Raw genomic sequence first — 17,500 nt, 5'->3', positions numbered from 1 at the left:
CTCCTCCTCCTCCTCCTCCTCCTCCTCCTCCTCCTCCTCCTCCTCCTCGCCCCGCCCTCCCCTCCCCTCCCCCACCCGCACCCTAACCTCCCCCTCCCCTCCCCTCCCCTCCGCTCTCCCTCTCCCTCTCCTCCTCCTCCTCCTCCTCCTCCTCCTCTTCCTCTTCCTCCCCCCATCCCCCCCCCCGCCCAAGTTAATTTGTCAATGGTTTCTTTTTAGCTATAAGTGGCGGTAGGATGACTCCACGAATATTCCTTATTTCAAGTGGGGACATTCTTTCCTAATCGGGAGTTCAGTTTTAATTGCATGCATCAAATCATTACTTGTGTGGGTCTGGGCTTTTTCTTCTCTTGGTGGTCAGTACCTGGAGAGGAATGTCACAGCCAGGGGGGGGTGCTCTTGAGTGTTTGTGCATTTCTGTCCTTCCTTGCCCACCAACTCAACTCTCGCTCGCTCCCTCTCTCCTTCCCTCCTTCCTTTCTTTCACTTTTGCTTCACTGTTTCTTTCCTGCTGGTGCTGGTGCTGGTGGTGCTTCCTTTCGGTTACTTTTCTTTATTTTTGTTCTTGATTTTTTTTTTTTTAATATTTGCTCCCCCTCCCCCGGCCTTTCTCTCTCTCTCTCTCTCTCTCTCTCTCTCTCTCTCTCTCTCTCTCTCTCTCTCTTCCTGATGCTGAAAGCTTGGCCCAATCCAATAAGGATGGCAAGGCCTTGAGACACAGGAAAAAAGGCTTATGGCAGCACTGGCAAAGCAAAAACACAGGGACTCTTCTGCACGTCAGCAACAACAGGAGGTTTTGTAGAGGAGATTCAAAGGCCACCTTGCACTTCTTCCTGGCCGCAGTTGTAATTCGGCTTCTTACTTTTGATAAGAGTCATTTCTGACATCCTCTGGTCTCCAAAGTCTATGTGACTTCAAGACTACGCTGGGCGTGGACTCAAGGACAGATAAGTCTGCCTAAAACAGGGAAGAAAGGTGATATGATTTCCACTGGATTGAATCCAGAAGTACCTAACCACCACCACGGAGTTACACCTCAATTTTTTTTTTTTTTTTTTTTTTTTTTTTTTTTGAGAGGGAGTGTCCCTTGATTGCTCATGTTGGCTAACATCAAAGGAGACAACATCCTATCTCAGTCTGTGATAAACCCTGTGGTGGTGTTATCACATGGGGTGGCGGGGGGTGTCCTTCCCCTTCCCTCTCTCCTTTCTCTATTTGCTGGTTAAAGCTCAAGGTCTCTGGAGGTTGCCTGAGTACTCCCAGGACCTCACCTTCTCTGGTGAGTAGCTGAGGTGGTGGTTGCTGGACACGGTCCTACCATTCTGATCTTTCACTACTCTTACTGTTCTCTTCCAGGACTTTTGGATCGACTTCCTTCTTCCAAGGATGGTGGAATGATGACAAAGATGATTTGGGACACTTTTTTTTTTTTTTTTTTTTTTTTTTGGTGGTTGTTTTTCCTCCCGGATGGCTGTCAAACCTGCAGCAGCACACACATCCGTCCATCTCGAAGTGAAGAATCTCTAAAGGATCTTCAAGGAAAGCATGGACAAGGAGGATTCGGTCCCGGGAGACTCTTGACACGAGATGGGAAATCCCCCCCCCCCCCCCATTTCTTCTGGAAAGTACCTAATACCAATAAAGACAGGACAAAATGCAGCACAGGCTGGCTGGCTGGCTGAGGTTTATGTAGCGCCGAGTAGTTCTACAGGTAAAATTGGATCCCAGAGCAACTGTGCAGCTACTCAGGGTCCTTGCCTTCCCCAACTGTCCCCTATGGGACCGAAGCTGCTCCCTCCCCTAAGGCTTTCTCAGTCAGCTAATCCTCCACACTTAGGAGTGGTGAAGGTGGGACACACGTTTTAGGCTTGCTTGGCTTCTTCAGTCGGATCTCATCTTGCCACCGGGTCAGAAACACAAGCATATACACGAGAATGTGCATAGCGACGGGTTTCCACCCTGTGGAACTTGGGAGTCCACAGTGAGTGGTCTGTGGTCTGAAAAGGGCAGCCTCGTTAGTTGCAGTCACTGAACGCTAGGTGGCGCAAAGCTACCGTCATTTTGGAAGGCCTGCCTGAGTTCCATTTCCAGTTTAGATATAATCTATCTACATGTGTAGACATAGATAGATAGAGAGAGAGACAGACAGACAGACTTAGATATGTATATCTATATCCATATAGAGATCACTAAGCTGCAAGCCGCCGCGTCATATCTTCCTCTCTTCCCTCAGCCTACTGAGTCCCTGGAAAGACAGATGGGCACGGGCCTCAGTGCGGTTGTTCCCCCGCCCCCCCTCCCCCATACAGTAAAGTCCCCCGGAAGCACTGGGGGGCGGGGAGGACATATCGCTTTCACCCCTGGTATCTGATCACTTTCCTTAGCCTTTAACATGCCCCACCTAGGAGATAGCTTCTGTGCCTCTGCCCGACCCTTGGAATTTGAACTATAATCCACACTTCCCCCATCCCACTCACTCCAATTCCCCAGCAGTAGTCCCTCCCAAGGCTGTCACCACTAGAGGTCCATAGTAAACACCTTCCCCCACCCCTGAGAGTTATGAGGGAGGGCCTGGATGAGGTTAAGAGAGAAACAAACAAAAACAAAACAGTGATGTTTCCTGTGTGTGTGTGTGTGTGTGTGTGTGTGTGTGTGTCTAGTGTGTACCGGTCTGCGCACAAAACCCAAACAGGATGAATTTGGGCCTGGGAGAAGGAGAGGGGGGCCCTTCCTGGGTTTACTTTCTGGGGAAGGGAAGAGACAAAGGAAAAAAGGTGAGGGTGTTGCCCAGCAATCAAGACCGTTTGTGGACCAATGCCCAAGGCCCTGGGTCTCTTCCCCAGCCTAGCATCACAAAAGAAACAAAAGTAGTGAACAAAGAGAGACTCAAACAACCAAAACAGGCAAGGAAATCTCATCTCAAAGTGCCCACGGGAAAGGAAAAAAAAAAAAAAAATTGAAGACTGCCGTGCTGGGCTGGGATGGGCTGGGGTCCTTTATATCTCAGCGTTGGAGTGCTCGCCTAGCATATTCGAGGCCCTGGGTTCCATCCTCGGCTCCAGATAAAAAGAAACTAATAACACAAAGGCATTGTTTCCAACTAGGCCAAATAAATAAATAAATAAATAAATAAAATCAAGACACTAGAAGAGACCTTGCTCACACACACACACACAAAAAAAAAGCGGGGGGGGGGGGGGCAGATCAAGATGGAAATCACTCTACCCTTGGCATCCAATAGACAAATAAGGCTCCCCATACTCATGTCAGGGTTTCCTTGGTGGGGATGGAACTAAAAACCAGCCCCTCACACAGGGGCTGGTTTCTGACTGGAGCCTGGAACTGGGGACTGAACACAGACACAGTTTACCACTGAGCTAAACCAACATCCCTTTTTTATACAGATATTTTTATACATTTTTGGTAAATCCATTGATTTATGAGTTGAACCCAGAAGCGCTCACTTGACCACTGACTGAGCCACATCCCCATATTCAATTTATCTATCTATCTATTCATTTGTTTTCTGGCTTGCTTGCTTGTTCTAGTTAAAGCTTGGTCCCAGGGTTTCAAAAACTGACTTCCAGACCACTCACGTAGAAAGGAATCAAGCCTTTATTAAAGCACAAGTAGTGGCGACTGAGCAGAAGAACATAAAGCTGTTCCCCTGGCCAGCCCCAAACAATTGCAAGGGTGCCCCTTATAAGCCTGAAACCTGCAAAAGGGACGTTTTGGGGGGAGGGGGCGTCTAGCTAATGCAAGCAAGCCATGTTACAGAAGCGGGAGAGTGAAGTCAGGCGGAGGGACGCTCAGCCAATCACAATCAGCCTAGCCACTCCAGTGACAGAAGCATAGCCCCCCCCCCCCCCCCCCCCCGTTATGGGCTAGTTACAGAAACAATGTCCCATCACGTAGTTCCGTGTTCTTAAAGGTTTCTATAGCACAAGGAAAAGAACATCTTGCCCCAGTCATCACCCTTCTACTTGGCCTGGTTGTTTTACAGAATGGAGACATAAAACAAAACGGAGTCCCATTTGCTTTTACTATCACAACTTTTCTTTTGGAGACAGGGGTCTCGCGAGGTTACTTTCTCTCGCTATGAGCTTACAATCCTTCTCTCAAGCTCCTCCTGATCCTCTGGGGGGGGGGGGGGGAGGACAGACATGAACCCCCAACCCATGCCTGGCTAAAACTTGCATTTTAATTATTTTCCCCTTTAATTTCTTGAGTTGTAGATGGATGGACACACTATCTTTACCCTATTTGCTTGTGTGCCCCTTTGTTTTGGGTTCTGTGGTGCTCAGGATCGAATCCGGCGCCCCACACGTCCCAGGCAAGTGGTCTACTACCGAGCTAAAACCCTAGCCCAAGCTTTGCATTCTAGAATGAATACATTTCCTTCAATGCTGAAGGAACACAGACATATTTATTGTACAACAAGCCCAGAGATCTTCACATCACATTGCCTAGAAGTCCTACGTACATTCATTGACCTTTGACTTTGGAAGCCACGTTCAGAATCTATGACTCTGGCCAGATAACTGCCACGATGTGGTTTTTGCTCACCAACAGTTGGACCTAGGTGAACAGCTTGGACTCAAGTGGACAAATACTCTTATGCGTTCAGAAAACAGTGCCACTCACCTGGTACAGGAGTATTCTTTCAACAAACGATCACCAAACCCTTACTTACTCAATTAAAACTAACAGATGTGAAAACTGGTCATTAATGGCACAGATCTTTTTATTTATTTATTTATTTTTAAACTTTTTTTTAGAGAGAGTGTGAGAGCGAGAGACAGAGAGAGAGAGAATTTTTAAATATTTATTTAGTTAGTTAGTTAGTTAGTTAGTTAGTTAGTTAGTTTTCGGTGGACACAACATCTTTGTTAGTATGTGGTGCTGAGGATCAAACCCGGGCCGCACGCATGCCAGGTGAGCGGGCTACCACTTGAGCCGCATCCCCAGCCCCAAGCACAGATCTTTTTTTTCTTTTTTTTAAATCTGAATGTTACACCGAATGCGAATGCATATGTTAGAACTTCCACATGTGTCACTGACTATGGGATAAGTTTAGAGCTTCGATACAATACACGTTCTAATAAAAAGGGCACTAATTGGTGACCTCTCATGTAGGAAACCTATATGTCTTTAAGTGTACCGACTTTTGAAGAATAAAATAATCTCTCACACACAGCATACTACTCTAGTCCCCAGATGTGCACACATCTCCAGTGACAGACATGTGGGGTGATTCAGGAGAATCACAAGACTAACACAGCCTCAGCAACTTATGGAGCCCTGCGGTAATGAGAGACAGAGAGAGAGAGAGAGAGAGAGAGAGAGAGAGAGAGAGAGAGAGAGAGAGAAGGGGGGGTAGGTGTTGGGGGGGGTGTTGCTCAGAGGCAAAGCATCTCAGAAGGAAGAGGGGGAATTTATTATAATAAGAAAACATAAGAACTGAACCTTTACAGCAACAAAACTCTGACGACTCTGCTGACACTCTGTTGTTCGAGGCCTAACAAGGTTATCAAACAGAAAAGTGATTTTCTGGATGGAAATTCTAAATATTTGTTAGCCAATGGGCAGATAACCGACCCTGAAAGTCAATATAGCCTTCACCTACGATTAGGGAGGGGGAGGGAAGGAAAAAGAGAAAGGAAAAAGGATATGGGTTTTAACATGAGCCTCAGTGGCTGAGCAGTGAGACTTATACTCAAAGCATATAAAGTGGACCCCTGTTACATTTTCTTTCTGACCCCCCCCCCACCTCCCCCCCCCCCAGTTCCTTGATTTGACAGTTGGGAGAAAATTTTTTTTAAAAAAGACAAAAAGGACAACAACAGCAACAGACAGAAACCACAGCCACCCTTACGAATTTCTGAATTTACATGAGTGAATTACTCTTCTTGATTCTCAGTAACATAGTTTATACTTTTCATGGTTTTTGGTTTGTTTGTTTGTATGTAGTTAAAAAAAATCAGAAGAAATTATTGGTATTCATTGCATATAGAGTGACCCATGTTAGCTGGATCTTATCTCTCAGTTGCAAAGAAGGGGGGGGGGCGAAAGGGGGGAGGGGTTGTTGTTGTTGTTGGTGGTGGTGGTGGTGGTGGCAAAAAGCAACCTGGAACCTGCTTTACCTAGGCTACTGGTTTGATAAAGTCTTCCTTACATGGATGTGTTGTAGGGACAAATGAGGCAAGGCACCGACCGAACAGAGCAGGAAAACGGTTTTATTTGGCTGCAGCCAAGTTCAGAGGACACGGCTGGCTTTTGCTGTAATGAATTAATCCCCTGAGTTCAGGTAGTCTCAGAGTTTTCTACCGAGCATGTAAGGGGAGGGGCTCAGAAACTCATGGTCAGCAGAAGTTCACATAAAAGCAGCTTTTTCTCTCACTGTTCTGGGCATGTTAACCCCTCGAGGACAACACCTGAGAAGGGGAGAGCTTCTTCTCCCCTGTCTAGTCTCCCCCTGCCAGCTGTTACCATGGAGTCCAGTTGGTAACTTCTTCTCGTATCTTAAACCTGTAGACATCTCTGTGAAGTCCAGCTCAAGGCCAGAGGCCTTGTTTGCACATTTCTTCAAAGTACTATTCTGGATATGTTTGTGAAAAACTAGTAAGGGGGAGTGCTGGTATCTTCTCGGCCAGTGGCCAAGTAAACAGGGTGACACGAAAATAGGAAGTTTATCCACCTTGAATTCTTTGGCAGAGACTCTTCGGGCTGACAGACCTAAAACCAGTCTGGGTGAAGATTTCTGAAGAGGCCCAGTTAAGACTTTTCAGTGGAGAAAGGGGGTGCCACTTCAGATGATGAATCATCGCAAAGACACATTGGACTGACCCAAACATATCACATATTTTAAGATTCTTCTCATTCACGGCAAAGAGTAAGCAGTTTTACCTAACAATAGTTTGGTTTCAAAAGGCCTTTTTTTTTTTTTTTTTTAAATCTAATCCCCCTGCTTTTCCCTTAGAGCTCTTCTCTTTTCTCTAGGAAAACTCTACTCTTAGTCAGAGGTCCAAATCTCCATTCAAATGACACAGGAAAAAAAAAAAAAATTCTCTCAAGCACCTGGCCCCCTCCTGCCCCAAACAAAAAAGTTCTGGGTGATCAATGAATTTAAGAGGCAGGAAGAATGGATCATTAACAGAAATGAACATAACCACAGTTACTACTTTCTAAGAATTGGAAAGAATTACCCAGGGCAGAGCTTCCAATTGAAACACTGTAATTATTAGAGAACAAACAAACAAACAAAGAAACAAACAGACAGACAGACAAACAAAAACCCCGAAGTACAAGAGACTCTCCCCTTCTCTCTCTATAACTTACACTCTCTCTCTCTCTCTCTCTCTCTCTCTCTCTCTCTCTCTCTCTCTCGCTTGATTTTCAGTTTCTCACTTAGTGGAGCACCCCTTTTCTTTAGGATCAATCTCCTCCTAGGTTTCTTTTTATACCAAAGGGGGGCAAGTTACACATGATCCAGGAGAAGGAGGCCAAAGCAATCAGATTACTAAGGAACATCAGGAGAGAGAAATTAAATGCTGGTGGACACATTGAACCAATGCTGTGAAACAAATGATATTCAAATTAACCTCTTAGTTTAGTTTTAAACCAATCGGTCAGCATAAATGCAGAGTTAGAGAGACAAACTGACCCTTAAAACAGATACGCGAAACCATACTGGAATTTGAAACAGGTTGGGAATTGTGAACAGCCTGGAGAGGCCACATTTTTCTTCCTTCAGGGGCAGTGGGAGAGACTTTGCACTGCCTTTTGTTATGTAAATTAGAACTGAGACCTGCCCCCAAGCAAGCCCGGTTTAGTGTAAGAATCTTACTTCCCCGCCCGTCCTGATAACTGGCACCCCATCCTGACAGAAAACAAATTTTCCCTTGCAGACAAAGTGGTAGGAACCCAAAGAGGCTGGAACCACCCCTCCCCCCCCCCCCCCAAAGAAAAACCACAATGGCACCGAGAAGGAATAGTACAAGTACCTGCTCTCTCTAGGCTACTGGTTTGATAAAGTTGACACTTTGTTGGGGGTATTTCAATCTCACCTTGACCCCTGACCTGCCCCTCTCAAGAGTTTGTGAAAGATGGATGCTGCTATTTCTCCCTGAGATTTGTGAATCTACAGGTTTATACTTTCTTTGGGTTTAATCCGGTTCTTGAAATGACTCCTGGCAGTGGCCAACATGCCCGACCTCCAGCTTACTTTTGTGTTGTTCAGAGAAGAGTTGTGGTGTGATTTCATCTTTTAGACTTTGTGGAGATTTGGTTTATGTTCCATTCTACGGTCAACTTTGGTAAACATTCCGTATTCGCTTTAAAAGAATGTCTGCTGTGTGGTGGTGGCCTTGCAGTGTTCTGAACATGCCCATTAGGTGTGGGTTGTTCGCGATGTAGTTCTGCTGTCCTTTGTTACTGATTATTTATTTATGGCCTAAGTCGTCAGCTGCTAAGGGATGAGTGTTCTCGCCTCTTTGCCATAATAGATTTATCCATCTTTTCTTTTAATTCTCTCTGGTTTTCATGTAGGTATTTATTTATTCATTCATCCATTTATTTATTTTTCAGCTAGCTGTAGATGGACACAATATCTTTATTTTTATTTATTTATTTTTATGTGGTGCTGAGGATGGAACCCAGGGCCTCACGAATGCAAGGCAAGCACTCTACCACTGAGCTACAATCCCAACCCTCATGTAGGTATTTTGAGGTTATTGAAAGACTTGCACACTACCTTAAGATTGTTGAATGCTTCCTCAAACATCTGACTGTTTATCAATGTGCTATGTTCCTCCTACGCCTGGCAGTGATTGTCTTGTGTGTACCTTGAAGTCATACTGAAAATAAAATAAATAAGTGACTGGGTACAGTGGCCTATGCCTGTCATCCCAGACACGCTTCTCTCTCTCTCTCTCTCTCTCTCTCTCTCTCTCTCTCTCTCTCTCACACACACACACACACACACACACACACACACACACACAGCCGAGGCAGGAGGATCGAGAGTTTAAAGCCACCCTCAGCAAAAGTGAGACACTAAGCAACTCAGTGAGACCCTGTCTCTAAGTAACATACTAGATAGGTAGGGCTAGGGGATGTGGCTCAGCAGTCAGTGAGTGCCACTGAGTTCAATCCCTGGTTACAGGCCTCCTCCAATAAATAAACAGATAAATAAATACATATGTTTATTTTGTTTATTTAGGTGATGATGATGATTTTAATGTGGTGCTGGGATTGAACCCTGTGCCTCATACGTACTTGGTAAGTGCTGTACCATTGAGCCACAACACCAGACTGACAACACCATGAAGTGCTCTTGCTCAGACTGTGGTCTCCTGTGTGGCTGGGGAGGGCAGGGGTTGGGTCCATTTAGGGCTGATAGATATTGGTTGCACTGCTACTTCTTAGATGAAACAGTGCGTAATATGTACACACAGATAAAAATGAAGGTAGAGATGGCAAGCTTTCTCCAGCTTGATTTATCCCAGAGCATGTGGTGTTTCAGTCTAGGGCAACAGACCATGCTTTTTAGCCAAGGCACCCTCACTTAGAGCCCTGTTACAGCTTCTTATTACCAAGTGCCTAAATGTAAAATTTGGCTCCGTGATATTGATAGATCAATAAAAATAAAAATACAACAACAACAACAAAAAAAAAAAAAAAAAAAAAGAAAGAAAGAAAGAAATAAAAAGATAAAATGGCCAAACAGACAAAATAGAACTCCACAAGGAAGAATCCTTTTTCCTATTATGATTAGTATTCTTTTTTTTTTTTTTTTTCTGTTTCGTAGTACGTTGTCGGTGGACAGCACACCTTCTTTCGATTTGTTCCTTTTTGTATGGCGTGCTAAGGCTCAAACTCTGTGCTAGGCCGGTCCTCTGCCACTGACCCAAAGACACAGACAGCCCCTAGACAAGAAAGGATTCTCAGAGGCTGGTCATCTTCCAATTTTTTTTTTTTGTACTGAAAAAGCAGGAAACACAAAGCCCAAAGACAAGCAGATCAAATTCCCAAGCAACCGATTTCAAACTGATTTTTACATGTTTCCGTCAATTCCTACATAGTCTGGATGGATCCAACCGTGGCCTATCAGTCAGTCGGCCTGACTAATTGTGGCTTCACCGTGGTGGTTTCGGTTTTGAAGTCCCACACCGCCGGATTCTCTAGGGGTGCTGGGCAGACTGCCGGCGCCTCCTGCTGCTGCGGGGGACCCTGGCGCGGGGTGGGGGGTGGGGTGGGGGTGGGGGTGGGGTGGGCAGCTGGCGGGACGTGTCCAGGTGACTTTCTACGACCCCTGCTAAGCGGATCTCGCTGACACCGACCGAGGTTCCGCGTCCCTTCCGCCTGATTTTGTTGACGGTTTTCGAGCTCCCCCTGGTGGCCGCTTTTATAGGAGCGTCTTAATCCACTTCTGAGAAGTATCTGTTCAGGTCCTTGGCCCATGGATTGATTGGATTATTTGTTTGATTCTTTTTTTTTTTTTTGGCTTTTTGTCCCCCCCCCCCCCCCCCCGTTGTTGTTGTTGTTGTTGTTTCGCTCTGGGACAAGGGCCCACGCTTTTTAGCCAAGGCAACCGCTCTTAGAGCCCTGTTATAGCTTCTTATTACCAAGTGCCTAAACGTAAAATTTGGCTCTGTGACCCAATGGAAAATGACTTGCGGTTTAAGAAAATGCTCAAAAAACAACAAAAAACTCAGGTAAATAGATAGGTAAATAGACGGCCATTTGTAGCGGCGGTGGAGGCTGCGTTCCGCAGGCGCTGCGGAGAAGCTCAGAGGAGCCAGTCCCCGGCCGCTACAGCCCCTGACCCCTGCGCTCAGTCGGCTTCTCTGCGCCTCGGGCGGCACCAAGTCAGCCCCGGGGCTTGCTGCCGCGCCCAGAGTCCTTCCTGGCAGCTCCCGGCGCTCGGGACCCCCGCCCGTCCGCACACGTCCCCGAAGCCGGGCCTAGGGCGGGCGGCGGCGGAGGCTCGGCGCGGCTCGGCGCGGCCCGGCCCGGCTGGGCTCCGCAGTTTTGAAGAAATCTATACGTTTCAAAGACAGATTCTCAGAGTAAAGGATCGTGATGAGTTTCCAATGATTTTAATTGGTAATAAAGCAGACCTGGATCATCAAAGACAGGTTACACAGGAGGAAGGACAGCAGTTAGCATGGCAACTTAAAGTAACATACATGGAGGCATCAGCAAAGATGAGGATGAATGTAGATCAAGCCTTTCATGAACTTGTCCGGGTTATAAGGAAATTTCAAGAGCAAGAATGTCCTCCTTCACCGGAACCAACTCGGAAAGAAAAAGACAAGAAAGGCTGCCATTGTGTCATTTTCTAAGAATCCCTTGAATTTTAGCTACCAACTCCCAGGAAAAGCCCTCATCTCCTCCTCCTCTCCTGATGGTTTACCTCATGTTGGTACCTTTCTAGCCTTAGACAAATGATCACCGTGTTAGCCTTAGACCAAGAAGCCGGCTAATCCTTTCCAGACCAATTTAAAGGAAACACTAAGGCTGCTTCAAAGATGATCTGATTCTTTCTAAATACATGTCTACATATACAGACATATTCTTCTTTTAAGGGCTTGCATCTTAATAGGGATGAATCAGTTGTGCAACCTAAGCTGTTTGCTAAGCTGAAGTTTTAGGTTGTGAAATAATTTTTAACTTCTGGAATCATATTACCTACTGTTATTCTAACATCCACAGGAGGGTTGTTTTTTTTAATATGAATTTTTTGCCTATCTTTAAAGATTTTGATGTCAACCTTACATAACCTTAAATACACTGAACGGAGTTTACAAAATTGAGACATATCAGACCTTTCTTGATACTACAGCTTTTGTTTCCCAGTGGCCAAAATACCAAAATACCTATTGTATTTATGGATTAAAACCTGCTTCTCGGGGCTGGGGATGTGGCTCAAGTGGTAGCGCGCTCGCCTGGCATGCGTGCGGCCCGGGTTCCATCCTCAGCACCACATACAAAGATGTTGTGTCCGCCGAAAGCTAAAACATAAATATTAAAAAATTCTCTCTTTAAAAAAAAAAACAAAAAACTGCTTATCAAGCCTGTGATGACTCCTCCTCTTGAAGATGATAGTGTTCTATGTGGCCAAATATTTGGACTCATTCTGGACTTGGGCATCTCAATGTGTACTTGGTTTCTTAATTTAACTCTTTCACAGCCATGCTAAGGATAAGAATGAATGATTTCTGTCTGTCTTCCTTTTCAAGTATTTCAGGTTTAAGGCATTCCAAAAAAACTAAAGTTGTTTTTGTTTGCTGTCATATAAAACACGGAATTGAGCTTTCCAGAGTCACAGATGGTTAATGTTTTTGCTATGTACTTTTGTGCATTATTTTCTTATTGAACTATTCAACAAGTATTTTTATATGTTTGTAAGCAAATATGCTTCACAGCATACCTTGTGTATATGTAAAGATAAGTATTTAATTCTCACTGTTCACTTTTAACTGACAAAGAAAAAAAAAGTGGAAACCACAGAAACTGTGGTAGAACTTTTACTTGCTGGTCTGATCCTGGTTGTATCTATCTTTGGCCAGTTTTATCCCCATTCAAGAAACCTTCCCAATCGAATACAACTGGATGAGAGTCTGAAATCATTTCAATATCCCCTGCTATATATTGACTGTTATATCAAGTATTAATTGTAAAACTTGTAATTGACAATCAGTATAACTGTGGATGGCTTCTGATTTTGTTTTAATTCTGTGGATTCTGTTTAAGCAATTCAAAAGTATGTTCCTGATTGTGAGATACTAAGTGGTATGGCAGAGTTGTCACTTTATTGAATGTGTACAACAGTCCCATGACCTTTATAGAGCATACCCTTGGATAGCTTCAGGTGCTGAAATTAAAGTTGATCTGTTTTCACAAGATGAAAAAAAAAAATTGGTAAATAAAAACACAAATACAGATAAGAATTAATGGGCTGGGGATGAGGCTCAAGTGGTAACGCGCTCCCCTGGCATGCGCGGGGCGCTGGGTTCTATACTCAGCACCACATAAAATAAAATAAAGATGTTGTGCTCACTGAATACTGAAAAACAAACATTAAAAAATTCTCTCTCTCTCTCTCTCTCTCTCTCTCTCTCTCTCTCTCTCTCTCTCCCTCCCTCCCTCCCTCCCTCCCTCTCCTTCTTTTGTCTTTAAAAAAGAAAAATAAGTAAAAGTTAAAAAAGGGGCTGGGGATGTGGCTCAAGTGGCAGCGCACTCGCCTGGTTGCGTGCGGCCCGGGTTCGGTCCTCAGCGCCCCATACAAACGAAGATGTTGTGTCCACCGAAAACTAAAAAGTAAATATTAAAATTCTCTCTCACTCTCTCTTAAAAAAATAAAAAAAAATGCTTATATATGTATATAAAATGTGGCCAGACAAAATAGAACTCCACAAGGAAGAATCCTTTTTCCTATTATGGTCAGCATTCTTTTTTTTTCTTTTTTCTTTTTTAGAGTAGTTGTAGGTGGACAGCACGCCTTCTCTTGACTGTGTTCCTTTTTGTATGCCACGCTAAGGCTCAAACCCAGTGCCTCCTATGTGCTAGGCCGGCCCTCTGGCACTGAACCACAGACACAGACAGAGGAGGAAGGATTCTCAGAGGCTGTTCATCTTCCGGTTTTTTTTTTTTTTTTTTTTTGGGTACAGAAACAGGCGGAAACACCAAGCCCAAAGACCAGCAGATCAAATTCCCAAGCAACCGATTTCAACGGGTTTTTACACGTTTCTGTCAATTCCTCCATTCTGTGGATGGATCCGACCGTGGCCTAGCAATCTGCCCGTCTGATAGTGGCTTCACCGTGGTGGTTTCGGTTTTGAAGTCCCACACCGCCCGTGTCCCCGGCCGGATTCTCTAGGGGTGCTGGGCCGATCTGCCTGCGTCTCGCGCCCGCCGCTGTGGGGGGCCCTGGCGGGGCGACCCGGCTGGTGGGATGTGTCCGGGTGACTCTCTACGACCCCTGCGGAGCGGATCCCGCTGACGCCGCCCGAGGTTCCGCGTCCCTTCCGCCTGATTTGGTTGACGGTTGTCGAGCTCCACCTGGTGGCCGCTTTCATGGGAGCGTCTGATCCTCGGAAGTCGCCAAGGCGTGATATTCGGTGGCGGTGGCCGAGACAGAGATCCAGGAGTTGGGCGGCGCCAGCGGAACTGTCTCGGTCGCGCTGGGCTGGGCCGTTGTGGCCCGTTGGCGGTATACTGGACCGGCAGGCTTTTTGTGTGTGTGTCGGTTGTCTTCTCTCCCTGCTCGGTCCGGGCCGCGGGCGCCTCGGGTGGCAGTCTGAGCGGTTCCTTCGCCGCCACGGGCTTCGCTTGGCCCCGTCTGGGTCGGTCGCCGGGACTCCTGTGTTATTTTTCTCCCGCTGCCTCTCCCTCTCCCTCTCCCTCTCTCTCACGGGTTTTGGCCGCGGGGCCGCGGGGCTGCGCCGGGCGGGCCAGAGGGGTGTGCTTGGCCGGCCTTGCCGCATTCCCTCTTTGGGGGCCCGCTGCCCGGGGCTTGTCCTGATGGCTATGCCCGGCGTCCTTCGGTGGTGGGTCGCCTTAGCGTGTTCCCCGGCCGCCCCCCGGTCCTGCTCGTTGGAGATGGTGGTCCCCGTCTCTTGTTTTCGCCTTCGTCCACGAGGGTCGACCAGTTGTCCCTAGGGGCTCTGGAGCTCGGTGATGGGCCCGATATCGCGGTGTGCTGACCGCGACTCTGTTCAGGGAAGGCGGCGGTGCTGAGTGAACTGTTCCCCGTTGCCCCGGTCGCGATTGTTTTGGCCCGAGTTGGCCGTTTTCTGCCATCGGGTAGGTGCTGACACGTTGTCCTCTGGCGCGTGCCGCCAGAGGGAGGGAGCTTGGGCCTCCGGGTGCGTGCCGGGCTCTGGGCTGATGGGGTGGCCCGGACCCGTTCCCTCTGGAGCTGCTTGCCTGGGCCTGCGTGCGACGGCTCTTTGGCGCACCTGGAGTGCCCTCGCGGTGGTGCCACCTCCGGCCGGCCGGTCTTCTGGCGCCGGGGGGCGGCGGGGGAGGTGGCGGGTGGTCCTTTACCGCCCGTGCGCTCCTCGCTGCGGGCACCGGGGGCGGTGTGACGACGCTCGTTTCCATGGCTCTGAGTCGCGCGTGTCAGGCGTTCCCCGTTCCGTGTCGTCGGCCGCTCTCCCTGGGGTGTGGGGCCGGTGAGGCCGTAGCAGGCTCCTCTTAGAAGCGGTCCTCGCCGGGTCTCCCCCTGCTCCCTGGGTCTCTCCCGCCCACCCTGCTGATCGATGTGGTGACTCTGCGCTCTCCTGGGCTGGACCAAAGCCGCGCCAGGCGAGGGACGGACATTCATGGTGAATGGGCCAGCTCTTCTCGTCCTGCCTGCGGGTCCCTCGCCTTGCCTCCCCGCCCGTTCGCGGTGCGGGGAAGGGCGGGGGTGCGGAATCCGGCCTCGACCTCGCTCCCGGGGTCCTTTGACGTAGCGGGTGCTTCTCGCTTGCCGCCCGCTCTGGGCGGCCAAGGGCCGTGTGTGGCCCTCCCCGCGCCGGGGAGGGCTGCCGCCGTGCTGCTTTGGCGCGACGGTGCGCCTCTGCTTCGGTGCTCCTGGGGCGCTCCGGGTCGTTTCCTGAGGTGCCTGAGGCTGAGCCGGTGTGTGCTGTTCCCGATCCCAGTGCCGCTGCCGCGGCCGGCCGCCGCCTCGCTGTCGGTCTCGCCCCGTCTGCGGGGGTTTCTGAGGCGAGTGCCCGAAAGGAAGAGCGTTGTTGCTTCGCTCGGGGGATCGAGGCGGTAAGCTCGGCAGCGTTGCGCGTTCCCTCTCCGGGGGGAGCGGGTTGCGTTGTCGTCCCCAGTGCCGAGTGGCGTGGGGAGTGTTAGGCGAGCGGGCGCCCGGGCGCTCTTCCCCACCTCCGGTGGGGAAAAGGAGACGTCGCCCGGGCGTTTGAGCGATTGTGGCGGGACGCCGAGCTGGGGCCGGTCCGGTCCCCGAGGCGATGGGGCTTTGGGTGTCCCCGGCCGCGAACGCTCAAGAAGCCTTGTGCTTGCCCATACCGCAGATCCCCCTCGTTGTCTCGGCGGCCGGTTGGGAGAGGGGCTGGGTCGGGTGCCGCCCACCCTCAGTGAGGAACGTTTCTCTAGCGATCCGTGAAGGGCGTGCCTCGTGTGGGGTACCGGATTCCCCCATTGGCCGCCCCCTGCCTTGTGCGCTACGCTACCGTCGGTGGTGTGTGTAGGCGAGAGTCCCCCCCCTTCCCGCCGTCTGGGAGGGCGGGGGTCCGCCGGCCCCCCGCGGGTGGGGGCCGAGCGCCTGCTCTTTGTGCCTACCGCGGCCCACGCCTCCCCCCCTCGAGTCGGGGGAGGGTTCCCGCTGGGCCTGGCCGGGCCCTCTGGCGCACGTGGGGCCACTGTGTGGGCCGCTGGTGCCTGCCGCGTGTGTGCGCGCGGTGGCGGTGGGGCTCTGTTCGCGCAGCCGGGGGTTGAGGGGCCCCGTCCCCCCTTCCCCCTCGCCCGCTGCGAGTGGCCCTCTGCCCGCTCCCGGTCCCGAGCCGGCGGGCGGCCTGCGTGCGTGTGCGCTGGCCTGGGGCGCGGCCGCCGCGGCCCCCCCTGGGAGCGTTCCGCGGGCGGCGTGGTGAGCGAGCGGACCCTGGGGCCGTAGAGGCCCAGGTCGTGGGACTCGACCGGCACGAGGTGTGGCGTTGCATGCTGGCGTTTGGAGTCCAGGCGAGTCTCGTCGCGTGGAGGGCCACCCTGTGGTGGCGGGGCGGCGGGTCTCGTTGGGAGGCTCCGGGGCTGGGACCGGAGGCCGGGTTGGCGTCGCAGGCGGTGCGGGACCGCCCTCGCGTGTGGCGGTGGGACCCCGCTTGTTTTCCTGGCGGCCCGACTCTGTGCCCGAGGTCTTCTCCCCGGTTTCCTCTCCGCGTTTCTTTGCCCCTCGCTGCCTCCGGCGCGCCCTCCATCCCGGCGGGGTTGTGCCCCCCTCCTCGCCTCCGCCGAGCCTCCCCCCCTGGCTGACTGGTCGCGGCCGCGCTGCCGCCCCCTCCCGGGCGTGTACCGGGTGTGGCGGTGGGCACGCTGGACGGGCGGTTGTCGCTGGGGATGCTCGTCACGGTGTGCGGGTTGAGGGTTCGGGGGCTCCCCGCCTCTTGCGGCGGCGGTGGGGCGGTGGGGCCCTGTCCCCCGCGAGGGCCCTCCCGGGAGGTTGGCTGATGCAGGGAACCCGGCCGGGGGCTCGTCCGGGGCCACGCGGGACCGCCCGTGCGCCTAGTGCGTGCGCTGGCGGTGATACACCGTGTGCCGCCCTGGGTTTGTCCGGCCGGTGCGGCCCGCGCGGCTCGGCCAGCTCTCTCCGGGCGGGGCTCCTCCGCGGGTGGGCAGGTGCCCGCTCCCGTTTCCTGCCGCCCTTCTGGCGCGCCGCTCCCCACGCTGGCTGCAGCCGCCGCCTCCTCGTGCTGCCGGGCCCGTCCCCGTCTGGTCTCTTCTGACCCTGGCCCGCCCGCTCTCTCGACCCTTCGCGAGTTCGCTCCCA

Source organism: Marmota flaviventris, chromosome 2, assembly GCF_047511675.1.
Source record: "Marmota flaviventris isolate mMarFla1 chromosome 2, mMarFla1.hap1, whole genome shotgun sequence".
In the NCBI taxonomy this organism is placed as follows: domain Eukaryota; kingdom Metazoa; phylum Chordata; class Mammalia; order Rodentia; family Sciuridae; genus Marmota; species Marmota flaviventris.
The sequence above is the reverse complement of the archived record's forward strand: the minus strand, read 5'-3'. Positions refer to the sequence as shown.